The sequence below is a fragment of the Mustela lutreola genome, chromosome 2, assembly GCF_030435805.1.
Source record: "Mustela lutreola isolate mMusLut2 chromosome 2, mMusLut2.pri, whole genome shotgun sequence".
Taxonomy (NCBI): domain Eukaryota; kingdom Metazoa; phylum Chordata; class Mammalia; order Carnivora; family Mustelidae; genus Mustela; species Mustela lutreola.
Window position 1 is genome coordinate 100,377,469 of NC_081291.1, and position 6,023 is coordinate 100,383,491.

Here is a 6,023-nt window from a genome sequence, read left to right on the forward strand (position 1 = left end):
TAGGCTGGAGCACCATACCACTGACCCCCTTCCAACTATCTCAGAGCACCAGAACCAGAATCTGGCTCTGGAAGATCCATCATCTCCACATACCTTCCAATGTCCCCTTGGCTACAGAAGAGCACGTGGACAGTTTGTGGCAGAGAAAGCTGGCCGCAGGTGGGCGGTAGAGCTAACTATCTGGGATGGAATGGAGATGCATGGTAGTCATGGCACTGGGCACCATTGTTCCCAATGCATCTGCGGAAACCAGAGCATATATGAAGCTGAAGGAGGCCAGATGGCCAGAGTGCACTGCAGCTTCTCAGTCTCCACATTCAAGCAGCTCCATCCTCCACCTCCCACAGAGGAGAAATGCTTTCCATTCTTTGATCTGAAATGGAAAGTGCCTGGTTAACCTTGCCATGGGGCTCTGCAAGTTATCAGCTTTGCAAGGGTATTCATAGTTAAGCCATATGAAGTCTGATTTCATGCAAGGTCATTTATTTGTTTAAATTTTTATATTTTTAAAACAGTTTTTTCTTTATTTCTTAAAATTTTATTTATTTATTTATTTTTATTTACTTGAGAGAGAGAGAGTGAGAAGGTGAGAGAGGAGAAGGTCAGAGAGAGAAGCAGACTCCCCATGGAACTGGGAGTCCGATGCGGGACTTGATCCCGGGACTCCAGGATCATGACCTGAGCCCAAGGCAGTCGTCCAACCAACTGAGCCACCCAGGCGTCCCTAAAACAGTTTTTTAAAGAAAACTTTTAAGGTGCACCTGGGTGGCTCAGTCATTAATCATCTGTCTTCAGCTCAGGTCATGATCCTCGGGTCCTTGGATCAAGCCCTGAATTGGGCTCCCTGCTCAGCCTGCTTCTCCCTCTCCCACTCCCCCTGCTTGTGTTACCTCTCTCACTGTGTCTCTCTCTTTCATATAAATAAAATCTTTAAAAAACCCAACTTTTAAATCATGGAATACTCCAAACATCTAAAAAGAAGATAAGATAGTTGAATGACCATCACCTAGCTTCAACATTTATCAGGTCATGGCCAGTCTTATTTCGTCTCCTTTCCTACTACTTCTCCCCTCTCCAATTATCTTAAAATGAAACCCAGATATCATGCCCTTTTATCCATAAATATTTCACTGTGTATCTTTAAAAGATAAGAACTCTTAAGATATGTGACCATAATGTCATTATCACACCTGAAAGTTTATTTTTTTTAAAAAGATTTTATTTGAGAAAGAGAGAGAGTGAGCACGAGCAGGGGACAGGGTCAAGGCAGAGGGAGAAGCAGGGAGCCCAGGTGGAACTTGATCCTAGGACCCCCGGATCATGACTTGTGCCTAAGCAGACGCTTAACCAATGGAGCCACTCAGACACCCTCACACTCGAAAGTTTAATAGTATTTCTGGCAGTATAATCAAATGTTGTTAGTATACACATTTCCCTAATTATCTCATATACTTTTTTGTTTATTTTGTTTTTACGGTTTATTTATCTGAATTAGGATTCAAATGAAGGCCATAGAGTATAATTAGTTGAAATGTCTCCGGAGTCTCTTATTTAAAAAAAAAAATTTTTTTTTAACATATTTTTTAAAAAATATTTATTTATTTATTTATTTGAGAGAGAGTGAGAGAGAGAGAGCACATGCATGAGTTGAGGGAGGGGCAGAAGGAGAGGGAGAGACAGAATTGCAAGCAGACTTCCTGCTGATCACAGAGACCAACTCAGGGCTCTCTCTCATGACCCTGAGATTGTGACCTGAGCTGAAATCAAGAGTTGACACATAACTGACTGAGCCACCCAGGCGCCCCTCTGAGTCTTTTTAAGTCTAATATAGATTATAGGTTCTAATATAGGTTATAGGTTCCCTCTCTGTATCATCTTTGTTCCTTGAAATTTTTGTTGAAGAAACAAGGTTATTTATCCTGTTGTTTCTTACAGTCTAGGTTTTGCTAATTGCATCCTTCAAAAATCCTTTAATATATCCCTCTGCCCCTGCATTTCCTGTAAATATGTGGTTAGAACCAGAGACTTGACCAGATTCTGTGTTGATTTTTTTGGTGAATCCACTTGACAGGTGGTTTGTGTAAGAAGCACAGAGATCTCATTGCTTCTCTATTTCGTGTCCACTGCCATTATATATAGTGCCTATGGCACTGGACACTGGGAACCAGAAGTCTGTCCCTGATGTCAACCCAAGCCAATTCCTCCACTGCCACCATTTCAAAAAACTGAATTCACATTATCCAACTTCCTCACCTAGTTCTCTTTCCAGATCTCTTTACTTGGGAATCTTGGTCTCACACCTGGAGCCTGCATGCTCCAGGTAGGCTGGGAAAGCTATTTCTTCTTTCTGTGAATACCTTGGAGAGATGGAATTCCCCATGAAGAAATTCCTTAATCAAATAGGGGAGACTTGTTCACAAGATGGCAGACAACCACAAGTGACAAATGTGCACTGGGATGTCTAAGACAATGGTAAGAGAGAGAGCTAAGTGTAAGGAGCTCAAATAGGACCTCCACTGGGATATGTGGTATTGGGGGAAGGGACTCATTGGGCCTAGACATCACATTCATGAAAGGATTTTCAACTTCTGATGCTATTACCAAATGAAAGTCACAGAGAGACAGTAATGGGACAGAATAGAATTCATTTTTTACCTTTAAGACTATGCACCATGATTGGACGAGCCTATCTCAGCTACACTATGAATTCAGGAATTGCATAAATACTAATCCTGGAACTAACACTGCAAAATTATACTGTATTTTTGTGTACTAGCCTATTTGTTACCTCCAGCTATTTAAAATAAACCACAACTTTTGTTCATTGAGAACTGGTCTTTTTTTTTGGAGGCATCTTAAGAAGAAATGGCCAGGATCACCTTTAAGAGGCTCAGCACTCAGGCACACCTGGGTGGCTCAGTGGGTTAAGCCTCTGCCTTTGGCTCAGGTCGTGATCTTAGGGTCCTGGGATTGAGCCCCACATTGGGCTCTCTCCTTAGCAGGGAGCTTGCTTCCCCCTCTCTCTCTGCCTGCCTCTGCCTGCGTGTGATCTCTGTCTGTCAAATTAATTAATTAATTTTTTATTTTTTAAAAAGAGGCTCAGCACTCCAAGGAGGGGGATTTTTTGGACTTTGGAAGGAGAGGAGGGCCCCAAACTTTGTCTCTGAAGGATTGGTAGGGTTTGATTATTGGAGAGAGAATGGCGGATGTCATCATAGGTAAGTGTCCCTCTTAGAGTGAATCAACTCCTTTTCCCAAAGGCATATTCATCCCTTTCCTTGTCCCCACTCCTGTTGAGAAGAAAGCTCTTCCTGTGACATGGGTGATTAGCAGGTCCCCACCACCTACACTGACTCAGTCCTGCAGGCCGCCAGCTCAGGGTGGGATGCCCAGCTGGGACTGCATTGGTGAAGCCCGTGGGAACTGAGATTAGGAAAGACTCAGACTTGCAGGTGGGGGGTGAGGTGGGGGATGGCTCCTGTCAGTGTTGGCCTGGATAAGGGACATTCAGGGGAATTAAGTGGAGTTTAATTGTAGGGCACTGTTGAGCTGTTTAATTTGCACCTGAAAAGAACAATAGTGCTGTCCTAATTAATGGAGACAGAGGTTATAAATTAGGGCTTCCAGAGAGGTCCTAGGGTTCACCTTGTCAGGATTTTCTTGTGGGAGGGTTTTGGAGGATGTCCAAAGAATGACAGTTCAGGGGCTTTGTGGGGTTAGGGTCTGAAGTTCATCCTCCTGCCAGTCCTGGGATGACAGGTGACGTGTCTGTACATCGCAGACTCGGGGATCCCAATCAGTAACTGTGGTGTGTGTGTGTGTGTGTGTGTGTGTGAGAGAGAGAGAGAGAGAGAGAGAGAGAAACTGCACTTGGGCTTGCACCCTCAAAAAAGGAGAGAGGCCTCCCTCCCCCCCACAACCCCCTGCTCTGCCTCTCAAACTCACCATATAGGAGAAATCGTATGATAATTGTCCTTCTCAGATTGACTTATTTCACTCAGCATAATACTCTCTAGTTCCATCCACGTGGTTGCAAATGAGAAGATTTCATTTTCTGATGGCTGCATAGTATTCTATTGTATAGATTTACCTTCTGTGCTATGGTGAGTGCTGTGAATTGTGTAGGACTGATGATTCACTGACCTGTACCCCTGGGGCAAATAATACATTATATGTTAATTTAAAAACAACAACAACCACAACAACTCCTCTGGCTCCTGCTACCTGTTAAAATAGATCCCGTGGTCAAGCTCTTCAATCAGAGTGTGGCTAAGTCTCCTGCTGGGACCAAAGATTCCCAAGGTGGGGGTGGGCCCATGATTCCTACCTTACAGGCGCACTCACACTAATGGCGCCACACTTAGAGTGCCCACCAGACCCTAACTGTTGGGCCAGGTATTCACTTACTGGGGGTGATCTGATGGGGGTCTTAACCTCTGGGATGGGCCAGGATGGGAACTCCTGGATGCCCAGCAGGTATGACTCCAGCACAGTTGTTGGCACAGAATAGGACTTCATTAGACACCAGTGTGATGAATGAGTGAACAGACTGTATAAGGCTCTTTACCTTTGCTCTATTTTCAGGGCCATAACCGGGGCAAAGGTGAAAAGGTCTCTAAAATCTTAGGCTATTCTGGGTTTTCATTTCTTTGATCTAGGCCAGGGACAGGACCTGGATAACAAAAAAAATTAAACATTTCTTACATGTGTCTAAGGCAGGGTTTCTCAACTCCGTTGACATATTGTGCTAGATAATTCTTTGGTGTGGGGCCATCCTGTGCATTGTAGGATGTTTTGCCTAGCTCCTGAGGTGTGTAGATGTAAATAGCAATCCCCACCCAAGCTATTAAGTCAAATGCCTCCAGACATTGCCAGTTGCCTCCAGGTTAGAAACAGTGGTCTCGGGCAGTGATTCTCAACTCAAGTGGCATATTAGAATCACATGGGGAGGGGTGCCTCGGTGGCTCAGTTGGTTGGGCCACTGCCTTTGGCTCAGGTCATGATCCCTGAGTCCTGGGATCAAGTCCTGCATCAGGCTCCTTGCTCGGCGGAGAGCCTGCTTCTCCCTCTGCCTGCTCTGCCTGCTGCTCCCCCTGCTTGTGTGCTCTCTCTGACAAATAAATAAATCTTTTTAAAAAAAGATTTGTAAAATGAGCTTTGTAAAAGAGCTTTGTAAAATGCGGGTGCCTGGGTCCTACCTAGAGACGCTCTGCTGTAACTGGTTGTGAGGAGTGGCCTGGGTATAGGAAGTTCTGTAAGCTCTGCAGGTCTGTAACTTTCAGCCAGGTCTGAGAGCCGCTGGTCTAGTGCCTGGCAGTCTCTAAGTTGTATACGAGTTACCAAGCTTCACAGCCCACCTCGGTGGGAGGGGAGCTAGATCATTAGTGTGGTTTTCTTTTTTTTTTTTTTTTTTTTAAAGATTTTATTTATTTATTTGTCATAGAGAGAGAAGCGAGAGCAAGCACAGGCAGACAGAGTAGCAGGCAGAGGCAGAGGGAGAAGCAGGCTCCCTGCCAAGCAAGGAGCCTGATGTGGGACTTGATCCCAGGACGCTGGGATCATGACCTGAGCCGAAGGCAGCTGCTTAACCAACTGAGCCACCCAGGCGTCCCCATTAGTGTGGTTTTCTGATGTGAGCAATGAGATTCAGAGACCTGTGGTGTTGCCCTGTGAGTGGTGGGGCTGGAGTTCAAACTCCACTCCTGAGACTCCTACCCCAGTACTCTTTCCAAGGGGCAGGGCACACCCTAAGCAGAACTGATGTTGAAAGGGTCCTGGATGTAAGTCTTCTGTTTCCCAGTGCTTTTTCCTATCCTGGTCTCTCATCTCCTCACTCACCCTTTAGTTTCCCTAAGTTCCTTTATGCAAAAGTACACTAGCTGTCATTTACACTTTAGTGTGAACACGAGGCGGCTTTCCCTCTAGAGGGATCTGCAAGTTACGTTTCATCTGTAACAGTTAAAGGAAGGCTTTACAGCAGCCCATAGATGAGTTGGGAATGTTTTGGGGGCGGTAAAGTTTAG